The sequence below is a fragment of the Bos grunniens genome, chromosome 13 (genome assembly GCF_055505025.1).
Source record: "Bos grunniens cultivar Pamir isolate PY7600 chromosome 13, Bosgru_T2T1.0, whole genome shotgun sequence".
Lineage (NCBI taxonomy): Eukaryota > Metazoa > Chordata > Mammalia > Artiodactyla > Bovidae > Bos > Bos grunniens.
Window position 1 is genome coordinate 38727279 of NC_141177.1, and position 18765 is coordinate 38746043.

General features: G+C 40.8%; 1 long non-coding RNA gene across 1 annotated transcript; it reads right to left on the bottom strand.

The window, feature by feature from the left end:
- Window positions 1–856: 856 nt before the first annotated feature.
- On the bottom strand, window positions 857–3688 carry LOC147360771 (uncharacterized). The gene is made up of 2 exons (XR_015138712.1): window positions 3542–3688; window positions 857–1521 (listed from the first exon to the last, which is right to left on the bottom strand). It is a non-coding gene; the product is annotated as an uncharacterized LOC147360771 (long non-coding RNA).
- Between the last annotated feature and the right edge of the window lie 15077 nt (window positions 3689–18765).

The window sequence follows — 18765 nt, forward strand, 5'->3', positions numbered from 1 at the left end:
TTGGCACAAAAGCAGACACAAAAATCAACAGAACAAAATAGAGAACACAGAAATAAACTCATGAACTTACGATCAATTAACCATGATGAAGGAGACAAGAGTGCACAACGGAGAAAAGGCAGTCTCTTCAATAAGTAGTGCTGGGAAAGACGGACAGCTACATGAATAAGAATGAGATTAGGACATTTCCTTGCACCATATAAAAAATAAGTTCAAAATGGATTAAACACCTTAATGTAAAACCAGATACCCTAAAATTCCTTAATTTTTTGTCTGTCACATCTGTCAGAATGGCTATCATTAAAAAGTCTACAGATGACAAATGTTGGTGAGGATGTGGAGAAAAGGGAATCCTTGTACTCTATGGTGAGAATGTAACTGGTGTAGCCTATATGGAAAACAGTATGGAGGCTGTTTAAAAAGCTGAAAATAGAACTACCATATGATCTAGCAATTCCATTCCTGAGCATACATTCAGAGAAAATGAAACTGTAACTTGAAAAGATACATGTATTCCAAAGTTTATAGCGGGACAATTTAAAAACAAACAAATGTATATATAGCAAGACAGAAATAGGATCGGGAACACGTGTACACCCGTGGCGGATTCATGTTGATGTATGGCAAAACCAATACAATATTGTAAAGTAATTAGCCTCTAATTAAAATAAATAAATTTAAATTAAAAATAAAAAAGATGAAACAGAGTCTCAGATACAGAGGAAAAAACCAGTGCTTACCTGTGGCAAGAGTGAAGGGGCAGAGGGAAGAGAGAGGTATGGGATTAAGAGAATCAAACTTCTAAGTACAGAATAGATAAGCAACAAAGATTGTACAGCACAGGGAACTATAGCCATTAATTTGAAATAGTTTTTAATGAAGTATAATCTATAATCCTATATCACTATGCTGTACACTCAAAATTGATATAATATTACATTTTAGATCAATTGTATTTCAATAAAAATAACAAAACAGTATAGTGACATAATTCAAATTTATAAAGTTTTTAGTTTCTTAACCTGTATCAACTTTTTTCTTTGCACTAAGATTCTGGTTTCTAAAGACATTAACATTATTGATATTACCTGTGACTATATAAAAGTTCTCACAAATACCAATATTATCACTGATACTATGATTACTGAAGAGTTCAAAACCTCTTTCTATTCTTTTCATCCAAAGCAGCACTATTGGCATTGTATAGTTAAATCATTGGGCTGAAGTTACTCAAAATAGTATTTTATTTGCCAGTTAGTGACCACCCTCATATATAGCTAGGGTCACTTATTTTTTGTTTATTTTCAGTATTTTGGACTGCTTTTTAGATTTTGGTTTAATTCTGTCTTGTATAAAAATACACAGAGTACTAAAATCAAATCTACAAAAAAGGATATATTCAGGGAAGTCTTTCTTCCATGGTCCCACGTCTGTGTCTTTCCTCGACTATGTATTCTTTATCTTCAGTGTTTGGTTTATCTTCCCATTTCACTGAAAGTCTTCATCACCTTGTTTCTGAAACTGGCAGGGAAGACATCAGTGTTGCCCATTAAGTAACATGTTAACTCTTAGACTGTGGACTCTAAGACATATTTTAAGACTAACCCTACCCTTGTGGCTCAGCTGGTAAAAGAACCCGCCTGCAATGTGGGAGACCTGGGTTTGATCCTTAGCTTGGGAAGATCCCCTGGAGAAGGGAAAGCCTACCCACTCCAGTATTCTGGCCTTGAGAATCCCATGGACTACAGTCCAAGGGTCCCAAAGAGTCAGACATGACTGAGTGACTTTCACTTCACTTCACTACCTAGATATAATTTCAGCTCTGCGCTCTTCAAACCAGCCTGGGAGTCCACAGAAGGTTGAGTCTACTCACAAACGTATCCCCCAAGATGGCTGGCGGCCATTTGGGGTGTGCTATTCCTTTTTTCCTGCTGTGTTGTAAGCACTGAAATAAGGAGAGCTCAATGAGATATGCAGAATGATGCTTTGCACTTATCCATAATGTCTCCCCTGCCAAGTTCTGTCAAGTTCTGAGTATACATTAGCAACAACAAGAAATGCTTTTAACCCTAAGGAGAGGAGTACTCACTCCTAGAGCAATGAGTTGGTTTCCTCAAGGACTTGCTCTTCAGCATGGAGGCCACCTCGAGCTCCCAGGTCCCAGAGCTCTCTCCTCCCTTGGTAAGAGGAGGATCTCTTGAAAAGGATCCTGTTAGTGTCAACAGTTCACAGAATAAAGGCAGTGGCATGGGATAAGTTAACACTGCAGGGTCAGGAAGGAACTGTCACTGAAGAAGGACCCAGTGGTGCGGTGGTGAGAGTGGTGACACTCATGGTGGAAGATTCGGGGAAACTGACTGCTGGGCTCCTGACTGGGCGCTGAGTGGAGTACCAAGTGTTCTGCATACATGATCTCATTTAATGTTTATCTGACTCACAGTCACCTTGCAAGGTCAACAGAATTGACTTTTTGTCCTAGATGATAAGCAAAAACTGATTATTTAGAAAATTTGTTTAAAATGTCATTCAATGGAAACACGATAAAATCATTCTTTGTTGACAGACTTGGTGAGTGCTGAATATATATTAAAACAACCACAGAAATACCTCAATTAATTATCGTGGCCAAGGAGTAGTGTGCTCTGGCTAAATGAATTGTTAATCTTATTTTAAGTTGAAGATTTTACACTCTAAAATCTGCTTTGGCAAAACTGTGCTTGGGAAGAATGCAAAGACCTCCAACTTCAAAAATATTTTTCAAACTAGTGTGTGTTTTCAGTAAATTATTTTAACGGTATGAATTTTGAAGACTTTGATTTCATCTCGTTGACAGTGTTAATAATAAAAATGTCTCATGTGGTCATCTCAAAGCACCTATGACTAAATATGGCTTCTGGGTTTTTGAGTATACACTGTGCTGAACTTGACACCCAAATGGGGTAATAACTATTGCTGAGGCACAATGCTTCAACTACAGTAGTATACTTAATGCCTAAACGCTGTTTCCACCAGGTAAGATCAAGACCATCTGACAATACTGGAACGACCCAGGGACTAAAAGGCTCAAGAAGTTTAAATACAGAAAAGCGGTGGGAGACTTGAGGCATACACAGCAGCTCTGGTGGACAAACTTAAATCATACTTACATCTGGAATGGAAGTTTCTTAACAGCAAAACTGAATTTGCCATATTAAGTTATGTTAATTTGAATTTTATTGGTTTTAAATCTTATATTTATGTATAAATATACATGTCCTTGTTTTACTGGATTTATAAGCATAAAGTATTTATACCTAGGATTAGAGCTTGTATATACTTTTATAATACTATAAGCTATTTAAATCAACACTGTGAGTCCATGAGAACTCATTTTTCTTTAAATGCATGTGTATATAACCCAAGTTTGAGAAATACTAAACCAGAAAACTCATCCCCAGCTATACTCAATTGAACTGTAGAACTGCATTTCTAGAAACATCCAACAACAAAAAAATCTAGCTCTCGTAAGCGGAACTTCCACCAGTATAAGCATCCAATTTACCTGCAACAAGCGTTAACTGAGAGGTTGCCATGCACTACAGGGCCATCCAAGGCTGCAGGTGTCCAGTAGCTGACTCACAGGACGTCAGAGGACAGACGTGTTTACAGAGTGCTGCGGACACTCCCTGTGCTGGAGAGAAGCCTAGATCTGAAAGGGAAGTGTCTGGTAGGTGACCACGATCAGAAGTGTGCTTCCCAACACACCACACATAGATAAAACGTGAAGACACCACCCAATATGCAGACAAGAATAAAATACAAATAATATCAATAATTAATCTCCATTTTCTCCACCCATAACTCAGCAGAGAGACCAGAAAGCTGTTTATGTCCTTGAGAAATAATAATATTTCAAGATATTAGAAGACTGAATGAAATATAAACGCCAAAATTAAAGTATTACCCACTCAAAGAGGATTTTCAAAATTACTAATACATATGTAAGTGTGAAGCTGGTTCTAGATGTCACTGGCGTCAGAACTAGCCGAGACTTGACGTTGTTGAGGAATGTCAACTGTCCGGATTCCAATGAAATGGAGCTAATTCATCCGTTTGCATATCTAGTCAGTGCAGCATCATGAAGAGTCCTTACGTGCATCAAGCTGCAAACTGCAGTTCATAGTGAACACTCCCGATTCAGGGCGTCCACACACAGGAAAGCGATACAGAGCTGTCCTCAACAGGACATGGCCTGGGTGACACATACTCAGAACATTCTACCACCAGGAATCTCAACGTCCACTCCCCAAACAGACGCAGTCTCGTGACAGACAGTTCCATTTTATCCGCAGTGGGAAGCCCCAGTTATTCTCTCTGGAGGGAGACTAAGCCATCTTTAGTGTACTAAGGCTCAGAGACTCCCTGCAGAAAGGAAATCTGCTTAACTGCGCTAAACCCAGGCTTTCTCACACTTTCGGATCATGGACTTCTGTCATTGTTATTTTGAATATGGTCTTCAGCACCCACACCTTTAGGAAATGTAGCTCTAACACACAATGTGATGCCCTACGAGAGGCCCAGGAAGCATTTCCAAATACTAGGGCTTGGTTGGCATGGGTATCCTACTGAGTTAGCTGCCCTGTGCTGGAGGATATCAATCGTGTAATGTATTGGCATGTTCTTCATAGTAACTGGAAAGTGATCTCACCACAGGAAAAAATTATCTCCTTAGTTTGCCGTTCTTTATGTATATATAAACATATACACATATATACATTTCAGTGTTACATACACACATATACACATACATACATATATAATGATGTACTGTGGTGGTTGGTTGTACATTGTAGAGCTGACTGGGCTAAAGGCTGCCCAGACAGTTGATAAAACTTGATTTCCAGGTGGGCCTGTGAGGAGTTGCTGGGAGAGAGTAGCATGTGAATGACCAGACCCCCTTCATTAGATTGAGTGGGCACTACCCAGGCCACCGAGGCCTGAACAGAACAACAGGAAGGACACACGCACTGCCTGAGCTGGGATGCACCTCTCCTCCTGCCCTCAGACTTTGGTGCTTCTGGTTCTCGGGCTTTCGGTCTCAGACTGAGTAACGCCAAGGGCCTCCTTGGTTCTCCAGCTTGCAGGTGACAGACGGGCCTCTGCAACTGTAACTGTGTAAGCCAATCCCTGTATTAAATATCTCCCCCCACCTTACACACACACACACACACACAGGACTCTGTTTCTCTGGAGAACCCTCACTAACACATCGGCCTATGTTCATGTCCCTGAAAGCACAGAGAAGTCCTGGAACTTCCGGAACTCTCATTCCCACTGGGAATGAAAGCACCAGGAGAGGGGCAATGCAAGAGAAGGAAGCTGCTTTCTGCGTTGCATCCTGCTGACTCTAGTTTAATACGCCAGCTGGTGGACTTATGTCTGTCCAGGGAATCCCTTGTGCGAGTGCTTTCCATTCCCTGGGGAGGTAACTGGCATGTCTTTGGTGAGATGAAAATGGACCGGCCTGTAGACCAAGGGACTTAGAAGCCTCTGCAGCCCCGCACCCGCTGCTGCCCACAAACTCGGGGCTCTGTTCTTTGTTTTTAGTCAAACCAGAGCACGTCTGCATGTGTCCTCCTCAAGCCCTCTGACTCCATCCATCGCAAAACACATGTGCCTCAGCAAGACTATCACTGAGCCTTATTATCCATTTACTTTCTGCACGGACCTTCTTTAAGGTCCTTCTCTGATGCTGGGACAGACCGTGAAGAGGCTCCTCCCGTGTCTGGCCGGTATAGAGCCAGCCGGTCTGCTGAGGGTGAGTCACAGTGGATATGAAGGGTGTTTGTGGGCCAAGGGTCTACAGATCATGGCCCGTGGGCCAGGCCTGCCTCTCTGCCTGCTTTACTTTTCTACTGGAACACAGTTTCCATACAGCCTAGGGTGCTTTTGTGCAGCAACCACAGAGATGAGTAGCTGTAACAGAGACATCAGAGTTCATAGGGCCAAAACTGTCTACAAGCTGGTGTTGGGCAGAAAAAGTCTGCTGACCCTGTTCTGGGGTGCTGCAAAGCTGCCCCTAGAGCTGCTGGATAAACATGAAGAGGTGGCTCAGTCTCAAGCTTCTCAGTCCATCTCATGTGGTCAGCGCTCAGACAGATGCTGTGGGAACGTTCACTCTCCAGCTGTCCTCTGTCTTCTAATTATATATGTGAACGGGAAAGTGCTCAGTCGTATCTGACTTTTTGCAACCCCATGGACTATACAGCCCCTGGAATTCTCCAGGCCAGAATACTGGAGAGGGTAGACTTTCCCTTCTCCAGGGGACCTTCCCAACCCAGGGATCGAACCCAAGTCTCCTGCATTGTAGGCAGATTCCTTATCAGCTGAGATACCAGGGAAGCCCATATATGTAACCACTCATTATTATGTGGGCTCCAAGTCCAGTGTCCCTTATGATCAGGAGCCAGAAAAAGTAAGTGATCAACTGAAACGGACACTGCATTATCAATGGCTTGATACACAAGATTTTAAAAAATTTCAAAGGAAGCTTTCTAAAGTAAATTTATCAAATTTTATGATTTCCAGAACAGTGAGCTTATAGGTACAAGAGGTCAGAGATATGATATTAATAATACTAGCAAAGGACCCCCATTCTGATGCAGCACTTCTGAAGAATAAGGATCATCCAACTGTATCAAGTGCTAATTAAATAAACTGAAATGTCATCTAAGAACATCATGTTCTAGATGAAGGTGACGGATATTAAATTACTGGAACAGATGGAACAAACACACCTATGAATGGGTGTGAAATTGATTCAGGAGCTTTTCTATTATTTTATATCTAATTCAAAATTAGATATAATTTTGTGAAAAAAATTAAACAGTGAAAGTTTTTTCTGATTCACATGTCCCTCTTTAAACACACACATACATGCACACGTGCTTATGCATAGAAACATACATCTTTAAATTTTAAGTAGAGAACAAAGTGATCTCCTAGAGTCATGGGAAGGAATTTTGAGAATTCAGTGGTGAGTGTTAGAGATGGTAGGAAAGCACTAAGGGCCAAGGCGAGCTATGTAGTCTGTGGGGCCCCTTTGTTAAGGAACTATTCTAGGTCAAGCTGGTAAGAGCGGAACACTGAGTTCATGTCACAAGCCATGAAGCGATGGGTCCTCCTCTCTGCTCCCCGCCCCCGAACACATACCAGTGATGGGCTGACCCACAGGGGTGGCTTCAGGAGCCGTTGTGGAGGACATGGACAGACACCACGTTGTGATGTCAGCCACATGCTGAGCAGAGGAAGTCTGAAAGCAAGTCCCCGTTTTCTTCTCAGGCAAAAACAATTTCTCCTTTTGTTCTGCCGGGACCTTTAACTGCAAACATTTTTCAGTTGCATCAATAACCATGTCCTCCCATGGCTTCAGTGCTTCTGCCTTTAGCTAAAGAATCATCGGAAAAGGTCATTGTTTTCATTCACATGAACAGAAGCTGCAGGTAGATAAGTGATGCCTCACAGACAGACGCCTTGAAGACCAGCATCCAAGAGCACAGCAGCCTTGGTCAGCGTCTGGCGTCTTACCCATGGGTACAGGCGTCCCTGTAAGCGCCCGGCGACACCTCTGCGGGGCTGGAACAAACCAGACACCACTGGGGGGAGGAGAAACTGCAGCAAAAAACAGGCGAGTCCTCAAGCACTTTATTTTTCTTTGAAAAAAAGAAAAAGATCTTCTAGCATAAGAGGAAAATGGCATCATTGTTCTGTCCCTGATGACAGGGCCATGCGCTGTGGCTGCCTGAACAGTGACATCACGGCGGGGTCGCAGTCCCCAATTCAGCACCGGCGGAGGCGAGGCCAGGGAGCAAAGGCAGTGGGCCCAGGCCGGGGGCACATCACCACCCGACATAAAACACCTCAAGAGAAAATGCAGTGGAAACAAGAATTTGTCTGCCCCCTTCCCCGAGGAGGAGGGGTAGGTTTGATCGTGTCAGCGTCCGAGGAGTTACAGCTGAAGGTCAGAAGACACATGTTTCCTATGGAAACAATCCCACTGACCCCTATTGGACAGCACTGTTCTCTTTCCGGAGAAGGAGTTCCAGACATCGCACTCCAACTGGGCAAGATGGAGGGCTGTCAGTACTTTTACACTAACTCTGTACAGTTCAGTTCAGTTTAGTCGCTCAGTTGTGTCTGACTCTTTGCAACCCCATGGACTGCAGCACGCCAGGCCTCCCTTTCCATCACCAACTCCTGGACTTTACTCAAACTTATGTCCATCGAGTCGGTGATGCCTTCCAACTCTCTCATCCTCTGTCGTCCCATTCTCCTCCATGCTTTCAATCTCTGTACATGAAGACCCGTTAATGACTATGAGCATCTTAAAGTAAGTAATCTTCTCTCCATGTATATTATGATTCAGAAAGTGAAGTTAAGAGAAAGTCTTGAAGAATATGGCTGCTCTCTATGAACTCAAACAGTTTTGCACACCCCCTCCCCCAAGCTTCCCTCAGTCAACCTTATTTGGAGCTATTACTCCCCCTGGAAACGTTTATATAGCATTTTCACCCTGTCACTTCACAAAACTTCCATTAATTTTCTTCTCCCTGTACTAAAGTACTTCTTTTTCTCTACCCTAAAACTACCCTGCTGAAACTTCAAAGACTCCCCTGTGGTTCAGAAGTCCTGGAATTGGGTTAACGGGTCCCTGATAACGTCAGCAGAGGCTTTCACGAAATTTATGAACTTTGATCATATCTTCACCTCAGCCTTCGCCTCTTTCCAGACAAAAGAGACCTGATTTTTCCTACTTACACTGAAGACACTCTGTCCACTTCATCCTGACATCTGCTCCCCTTCCCATCAATGCTGTAATCATCTGCTATCCATCTACCTATTTATTTGAATAATCAAGAGGAGAACTCACTGTACACACAGTACTCTGTAGCCAGACTTGATATGTGTGTTTGAAGAGTAAGAAAACGTGCTTCTATTTTGAAACACTAGATCTCATCATTCTAAGAACTGTGGGCCTTCTCCCCTGAAGCAGTAGCACATTGGACCGATTTCCTGACAGTGTGGAGGACAAACAGATGACTCATGTAGCTCTAAGACCACAATTCAGAGTGCTTCTTCCAAGAACCTTCCCTCCACCTGACCACATCAAAGGTATGGGCCATTTTTTTTTTTTTTTCCCAACTCATTCTGGCAAGAAAAACTAGCTCCTGATAGCTTTATCTTTCAGATTAAAGCTATCAGTTTATTTATAATCAGAGTTAGAAGAAACGGTCTCGAATTTTTTAAATTACTATCATCTGCCATACATAAAGAACACAGTTCTAGGCCATGAGAGTTAATGTGAGGGATGGAAATAACATGAACACGACATGTGTGTTTTATCTGACCCTGGAGTCCTTTCAGGGACTTCCGTAACAGGAGCCTCAAGTCCACAGAGTCTTGCTCTTCCTGGCTCACATGGGAGTTCCAGCATCTTCACCTTCTGAGGGCCTTGGGAGGGAACTCGTTCATGAGCACAGAGGCATCATCTCCCTTTAGCTGATACTGCTCTTTTGCAAAACATGAGAGAGCTGGCAAAGCTAAATTACAAGTTGACTGCTGACCAACTAGTGGGGTTGGTTTTCTCCCCTTTGTGTTATAGTCATCTGAAGGGTTCCAAATCAGTTACTTGTGCCCTGACATTTCAGAGGGTCTCACTCTTCAATTTTTGCTCACAGTCTATGCTTTTCATAAAAGTCAGGGAGTAAACACTCAGAATCACACCCTGCATGAGAAGCAGCTCTGTTCCTGGAGGGCGTGCCTAGCAGGGGGCTCCCAGGGGCCATCACCCCTCTGCTCCCACCAGAGGTGAGATATGCTCCAACACCGGCAGGTGATGCCCCCTTGCCTGAGGCTCAGATCCTTGTGCCCAAATAAGCCCAAGCCCATGAGAGGACAGGAGAGGGTGGGGGAGAGCAGCCTCTAAGAACAATTTAAAAATGATCAAGGATAGAGAAAGTTAGATGTTACAGATATGGTAAGATGTTACAGATATGATGGAATTCCAGATTCCTCTGGGCTATGTCTAGTCATCAGGGGAACGAGGCTAGGACCGCTGCACAGCCTGCTAACTCTGACTTTCTAAATGATGACATTCACACACCAGTGAATTACTTTCTCACTGAGTTTAAAAGACTGTTTGTGACAGAATCTGAACTAGAAGAACATTCTGACAGCAGATAATTTGTTAAATATATTTAACTCATTGATTCACCGTCTCCTAGAAAATTCTTTTCTTCATATCCCAACCAGAGAGGAGCCTCACTTGTTCCTTCAGCACAACTGATGCACAACTAGAATCTGAACTAGAAGAACATTCTGACATCAGATAATTTGTTAAATATATTTAACTCATTGATTCACCGTCTCCTAGAAAATTCTTTTCTTCATATCCCAACCAGAGAGGAGCCTCACCTGTTCCTTCGGCACAACTGATGCACTTGGCACCAAGTCTGTGACAACCTTACCCTCAAACATATACTCCCCTCAAATCATCTTAAAGTAGGAGCTTTCACATAAAAAGCTTAAAGATAAAATAGTTACTAAGCACCTACTGTGTACAAAGTAAGACATATGTGCTGTGGAGAATATCAAGGTAAGAGGTTTTATCTGAAGATCAAAATAAACTACATAAAGATGTAAGGAAATTATGTCCTTTCTTTTGATTGTATGTGTATGTAAGCTCCCCCAGTTTTGATTCATTTGCAAGATATTCTGTTACAGAAGACATTTTGCCTTTAACTGCCGATAGGGTTTGTCTTCTCAGTAAGCCTAACCCTTATTTTGGTTTTCATCAGGTTCACGTGGATGGAACTGAGATTAATCAACTTGGAGTTGTAAGAGTTTTTGAATCTTTTTTTAGGAATGTGGTCATCTTAGCAACCATTCTTCCTCTGGACACCAGATATTTAGGCTCCCTGGTACACATTTCCAGTGGAGACTACAGCTCCATCTCTGAGTTCTTCCTAAGGGCCTGCCATAGGCTCACCTGCAGCTTGCCGTGTTCATGGTCAGGCCACCAGCGCCCTGAGCCATCCTGATTGCTAAGCCATAGTCTCCAACGCATCTGCTGGAGAAAACACAGTGGTCTGAGAAGAAGAGAGCCATGCTGTTTCATCAGTCATTTTCCAGGGCTAGGAGTGAAGCCCCCGCACAACTTTCAGTCTCTGACTTAGGTTCTCATCACCTGGTTCATTGGCTTTGTTTTCTTCACACACTTGTTACCTGGTGCCTGAGGACTCAACTTGGACAGTTACTCTTAGGAGAAAGTATCTGAGACTTGTGTTCAGGAGACCTGGGTCTATTCTGAATTACCACCTTTCTAGCAGTTTTAACTTAATATCTCTCAACCTCCTCCTTTTGCAAAAGGGGCAATAATTCCTGGCTTTCTTGCCTATCATCAAGTTTTTGAGAAAGCAAGATGATATAACAAGTTTGCAAGTCCTCTATGAACTGTGAAACTTAATAATTATTTCAATCTAAATATAAGTGAGTGACCAGTTTAAATAGTTGTTCACAAAAGATGGACATGCTGATATTAACCATTCCTAGATTAAAGAAGAAAAGATTCCCAAAGTAGCTTTTCATATATTTCTGGTAGAGTCAGTGGTTTCCCATGAATGGATGAGCCGACAAATAACAGGCTCGTCTCCAAAACATTCTAGTGCAAGACTATGCAGGGACAGGCACTCAGACCTGTCAGCTCCTCTAAATGCATGTCAGAGTCAGGCTAAACCTGTCTCTTTCCTCTTTCTCCAATGTCATGTTCACCAAATCCTGAAATCCAAATAACAATCAAATTCAAAGTATTACCCAGGCCATAGCCATCCCTAACTTACACTGTCATGTTCTTTATCAGCTTATATATATAGCTCTTGAAAAAAGCTTATAGCTTTTGAAAAAACAAAGAAATAGGATAATGAATGAAATAAAGAGTGCAGTGGGGCTCAAAGTGAAAGATAATTTAAAAGGGGTCTGATGACAAAGCATATAAGATGCATTACGGCAATTTTTCAGAAAGTTTAGATCTTCCAGGCCATTTAGTAAGAAAAATAACTAGTGTAAATATCCGCTTATTTTGTTGAATCATCAAATATTTGTTAATACCACTCAATGACAGAAATTGTGCTCATCAGTATAAAGTGGTTTTGGACCACAAAACTCAGCCTAGTAGTGGAGAGAGAAACAGTATCAAAGTGTCGTAAAGTGCTTATAAAATGCTGTTTTTTGTAAACACCTGCAACTATTAGAATCTAATTTTTTATGGGCACACACAGGGAATACACATTTCACAGATTCAATTTCAATAAGAAATCCTGCCTACCAAGGGTGTTCAACCAATATTATTAAAATTCAAAGTGCATATCTATCATTCCTTGAGAAACTTGAGAAAACTTTATGAAGAATATGACACGTGTATTAATATGCTATTTTAACCCAGTTACTGAAGATGAAAAATCTGCAAGATAGCTGCTATTCATTAGTTAAAAGGCACGTGTGAATTGAAAGAGACACGTGTGCCCCAATGTTCATCACAGCACTGTTTATAATGGCCAGGACATGGAAGCAACCTAGATGTCCATCAGCAGACAAATGGATAAGAAAGCTGTGATACATATACACAATTGAATATTACTCAGCCATTAAAAAGAATACATTTGAATCAGTTCTAATGAGGTGGATGAAACTGGAGCCTATATACAGAGTGAAGTAAGCCAGAAAGAAAAACACCAATACAGTATACTAATGCATATATATGGAATTTAGAAAGATGGTAACAATAACCTTGTATACAAGACAGCAAAAGAGACACAGATGTATAGAACAGTCTTTTGGACTCTGTGGGAGAGGGCAAGGGTGGGATGGTTTGGGAGAATGGCATTGAAACATGTATATTATCATATGTGAAATGGATCGCCAGTCCAGGTTCGATGCATGAGACAGGGTGCTCAGGACTGGTGCACAGGGATGACCCAGAGGGATGGGATGGGGAGGGAGGTGGGAGGGGGGTTCAGAATGGGGAACACATGTACACCCATGGCAGATTCATGTCAATGTATGACAAAACCAATACAATATTGTAAAGTAATTAGCTTCCAAAAATAAATAAATAAATAAAGTGGAAAAAGAAAAAAAAAGAGTGTGTGTGTGTGTATGTATATATATATATACAAACACTTTAATAAAAATAAATAAATGAAGTAAAAAAAAGACAATATTTCTTTTGACTCAGAAGAAAAAAAAATCTGTCAAGGACAAATCAAGATCATCTCTGATTCTAACCTGACATCTGTTTCTTATGCAGTTATTTTTTAATTGGTTCAGTAGTTTTGTTGAAGACAAAAATTCCAGGGTATTTTGGTAGTTCTGGAGAAGGGAGTATTTGAAGAAAAATATATCTTTTCACAGTATGGTAGTACAGACTTGGGTAGGAATGTGAATTCAGAAAATGTGTAACATAAGACAGCAGACCAGAATCAGATGGAAAAAACATGTCTAAATAGAGTTAACCTCAATGCATTACCAATATTTTTTTTAAAGATTTTGTCCACATAATATTGAAGAGGAAAGGTCAAAGCAATCAAATTATTAATGAGATACCGAGTTCATTTTGTGACTGAGCTTTGTTATTTGGCATATACAAATTATAAAAAGTAATGCTTTGCCTCCACTTTTAAATTTTCATTCAATTGCTATTATACACTCACACACATCAGAAAGTACCAAATCGTTAGGGGAAAGCCTGGTGAACAAGAATAAGAGGAAATGTTTTCATAAATTTTTAACTTTATTGAACACATGAAAGAGAAGCCTTTGGGAATATAATTGAAAATAGGAAATCAAAGTACATCTCAAAATTCATAAGAATGCAGTATAGTTTTATAGATTTTTTTATTATTATGGATGCTTCAGAGTTTCCTCTTCAATCTGATGATCACCATTTTTCTGGGATCTCCCAGGTATTCTGCTTTTCTCTAGTAGCACAGTACTGAAAAGGAGATGCATGAAGGGCCATAGAACTGTGAAGCTAAATTTATTTTTAAATTTTGTCAACAGTCTATGATATGGGTGTAATAGAGTAATAAATTAAGAAAAGATGAAAAATGAACATAAGGTTTAATATTATTCAATGCAGTGACCATTATTCCTTGGTGGTATATAAAAATTATAATTATGTATTTTACTTCATAATTTAAAATTATACAGTAAAATTATATAATGAAGCTGTATATGTTCATTCAACTAACACAAATTTGAATTTGAAAGAGATAACAATTTATTAATTTGTACAGTTTACTCAATATACAGGTTAATCAACCTGCCCAATTCTGTCTACATTTCCATTCAGTGAATTCTGTCCTGATTAAGTACAAATATGAAGTATTTTGGGTATACATCTGCTATGTTACCTATTTCTATTCTTTTGTGCTATTCACAATGAGAGAATCTCACTGTAATAACTATGTTTTAATGGCCAAAGATTTGCTCGCTTTTTAACCTAGCGCTGGTTTCCCAGGTGCCACAGTGGTGAAGAATCCGCCTGCCCATGCAGGAGATGCAAGAGATGCAGGTTCGATCCCTGGGTCAGGAAGACCCTCTGAAGACAGAAACGTCAACCCACTCCAGTATTCCTGTCTGGAGAATCCCATGGAAAGAGGAACCTGGTGGGCTACAGTCCATGGGGATGCAAAGAGATGGATGCTGGACTAAACTGAGCACAAATGAGGGAGCCCTCTAAACGCCACCTCATTGCTTCATCTGGTCCTCAGTCAATGAGGAACACACAGTCGGTGTCCAGTCACTGGGGAGGACTTCCCTGGTGGTCCAGTGGTTAAGAGTCCACCTGCTAGTTCAGGGGACAAGGATTCAATTCCAGGCCTAGGAGGATCCCACGGGCTGTCGGGCAGCTAAAGTCATACAAAGCCCGTGCACCGAAACTATTGAGCCTGTGCTCCACAGCCCATGAGCTGCAACTACCGAAGCCCTCACGCCCTAGAGCCTGTGTCCACAATAACAGAAGCCACTGCACTGAGAGGCCCACGCACAACTAGGAAGTACCCCCTGCTCGCCACAACTAGAGAAAGCCCACGCACAGTAACCGAGATCTAGGGCAGCAGAAAATAGTAATTAAATACAAAATTAAAAAAAAATTTTTTTAAAGGTCGAGGGGAAAACTGACTGTGTCAAAAGTTACTAGGAGACCAGCCACGAATGCATTCCAACACAGTTCCTTCCTAAGGAATCAGTATACACAATTCCTTCTTACGTATACTGGCCTCAGACAATAAGCGTCTTTAAAAATACGGAGGTAAAACCTATTCCAGATCAACTTTGACCATGCTGAAAAGGATTTTCATTCCAGTGAATCTGTTTCACAACAACAGGAACCTCATTTATATATTATTTTTAATGTTTCAGGACTGACTACATCCACCAAATTCTACAGTTGGTTTGGTTCATCCATAGCACATACTGGCTCAAAGATAATGACAGGCTTTGAGTCCTTCCTGCTTTAATCTTGACAAACTCCAAAATAAACACATTTATAAATCCGTTTGTTCTTACTTCTCGTAAGAATCCATTTAAAACAAAATCTGTTTCCTAAATTGTCTTTAAAAATACAGTGTTAGTTGTTGGTCATCATGTTGAAGTTGTAAGCTCCAGAGACCTTCTTTTTTTTTTTTTTTTATTTATTTTTTTTATTGCTTTTATTTTTTAATTTTTTAATTTTTTAATTTTTAATTAATTTTATTTTATTTTTAAACTTTACATAATTGTATTAGTTTTGCCAAATATCAAAATGAATCCACCACAGGTATACATGTGTTCCCCATCCTGAACCCTCCTCCCTCCTCCCTCCCCATACCATCCCTCTGGGTCGTCCCAGTGCACTAGCCCCAAGCATCCAGTATCGTGCATTGAACCTGGACTGGCATCTCGTTTCATACATGATATTTTACATGTTTCAATGCCATTCTCCCAAATCTTCCCACCCTCTCCCTCTCCCACAGAGTCCATAAGACTGTTCTATACATCAGTGTCTCTTTTGCTGTCTCGTATACAGGGTTATCGTTACCATCTTTCTAAATTCCATATATATGCGTTAGTATACTGTATTGGTGTTTTTCCTTCTGGCTTACTTCACTCTGTATAATAGGCTCCAGTTTCATCCACCTCATTAGAACTGATTCAAATGTATTCTTTTTAATGGCTGAGTAATACTCCATTGTGTATATGTACCCCAGCTTTCTTATCCATTCATCTGCTGATGGACATCTAGGTTGCTTCCATGTCCTGGCTATTATAAACAGTGCTGCGATGAACATTGGGGTACACGTGTCTCTTTCCCTTCTGGTTTCCTCAGTGTGTATGCCCAGCAGTGGGATTGCTGGATCATAAGGCAGTTCTATTTCCAGTTTTTTAAGGAATCTCCACACTGTTCTCCATAGTGGCTGTACTAGTTTGCATTCCCACCAACAGTGTAAGAGGGTTCCCTTTTCTCCACACCCTCTCCAGCATTTATTATTTGTAGACTTTTGGATTGCAGCCATTCTGACTGGTGTGAAATGGTACCTCATAGTGGTTTTGATTTGCATTTCTCTGATAATGAGTGATGTTGAGCATCTTTTCATGTGTTTGTTAGCCATCTGTATGTCTTCTTTGGAGAAATGTCTATTTAGATCTTTGGCCCATTTTTTGATTGGGTCATTTATTTTTCTGGAGTTGAGCTGTAGGAGTTGCTTGTATATTTTTGAGATTAGTTGTTTGTCGGTTGCTTCATTTGCTATTATTTTCTCCCATTCTGAAGGCTGTCTTTTCACCATGCTAATAGTTTCCTTTGATGTGCAGAAGCTTTTAAGTTTAATTAGGTCCCATTTGTTTATTTTTGCTTTTATTTCCAATATTCTGGGAGGTGGGTCATAGAGGATCCTGCTGTGATGTATGTCAGAGAGTGTTTTGCCTATGTTCTCCTCTAGGAGTTTTATAGTTTCTGGTCTTACGTTGAGATCTTTAATCCATTTTGAGTTTATTTTTGTATATGGTGTTAGAAAGTGTTCTAGTTTCATTCTTTTACAAGTGGTTGACCAGATTTCCCAGAGATTGTTAAAGAGATTGTTAAAGAGATTGTTAAAGAGATTGTCTTTAATCCATTGTATATTCTTGCCTCCTTTGTCAAAGATAAGGTGTCCATATGTGCGTGGATTTATCTCTGGGCTTTCTATTTTGTTCCATTGATCTATATTTCTGTCTTTGTGCCAGTACCATACTGTCTTGATAACTGTGGCTTTGTAGTAGAGCCTGAAGTCAGGTAGGTTGATTCCTCCAGTTCCATTTTTCTTTCTCAAGATCGCTTTGGCTATTCGAGGTTTTTTGTATTTCCATACAAATTGTGAAATTATTTGTTCTAGCTCTGTGAAGAATACTGTTGGTAGCTTAATAGGGATTGCATTGAATCTATAAATTGCTTTGGGTAGTATACTCATTTTCACTATATTGATTCTTCCAATCCATGAACATGGTATATTTCTCCATCTATTAGTGTCCTCTTTGATTTCTTTCACCAGTGTTTTATAGTTTTCTATATATAGGTCTTTAGTTTCTTTAGGTAGATATAAACAGTGGTGGAGGGGCAGGGGAGGGGGTCAGGATGAAGACTGATGAGAGTGGGAAGGAGTCTAAATGTCCTTCCAAATCTTAGGTCTGCCTGCTTGAGTCTTACCTCAGCCTCAGTTGGGTGAAGTTTGGCTGTTAAGTTTGTTTTGGGCTCTGTGAGACACCCAGTGTCTTTTCCAGTAAAGGCATCGCCCCTCCACCACTGTTTACATTCGTTCTTTCTGCAGAACGGTGCTTCCGCATGGCTGCTGACCAACCTCGGGCATCACTACACTGTCCTTACGTTGCTATGCTATCGTTACTATCACAGTCCTTGTGTTACTACTCTAGTGTCACCATTTTTATTACTGTGCCTGTGTTACTATTCTGTGTTGCTGTTCAGTCGCTCAGTCATGTCTCTTTGTGACCCCGTGGACTGCAGCACGCCAGGCTTCCTTGTCCTTCACCATCTCCTGGAGTCTGCTCAAACTCATGTCCATTGAGTCAGTAATGCCATCCAACCATTTGGTTCTCTGTTGTCCCCTTCTCCTGCCTTCAGTCTTTCCCAACATCAGGGTCTTTTCCAATGAGTTGGCTCTTCCCATCAGAGCCAAAGGATTGGAGCTTCAGCTTCAGCATCAATCCTTCCAATGAACATTCAGAATTGATTTTCTTTAGGATTATTGGTTTGTTCTACTTGCTGTCCAAGGGACTCTCTCAAGAGTCTTCTCCAACATCACAGTTCAAAAGCATCAATTCTTTGAGGCTCAGCCTTCTTTATGGTTCAACTCTTACATCCATACATGACTACTGGAAAAACCATAGCTTTGACTAGATGGACTTTTGTCGGCAAAGTAATGTCTCTGCTTTTTAATATGCTGTCTAGGTTGGTCATAGCTTTTCTTTCAAGGAGCAAGCGTCTTTTAATTTCATGGGTGCAGTCACTATCTGCAGTGATTTTGGAGCTCAAGAAAATAAAGTCTAAGCATTACTATTGCTTATACCATTCTGTTACTATTATTATTACCTGAGTGTCACTATTATAAATTTGGTCAGTAGTGAGGTACTGATTTGAGTCCCAAATCCAAAAACTTGTTGTGAAAAGACACACTGGCCCAGCAGTGAGTCAGGTGG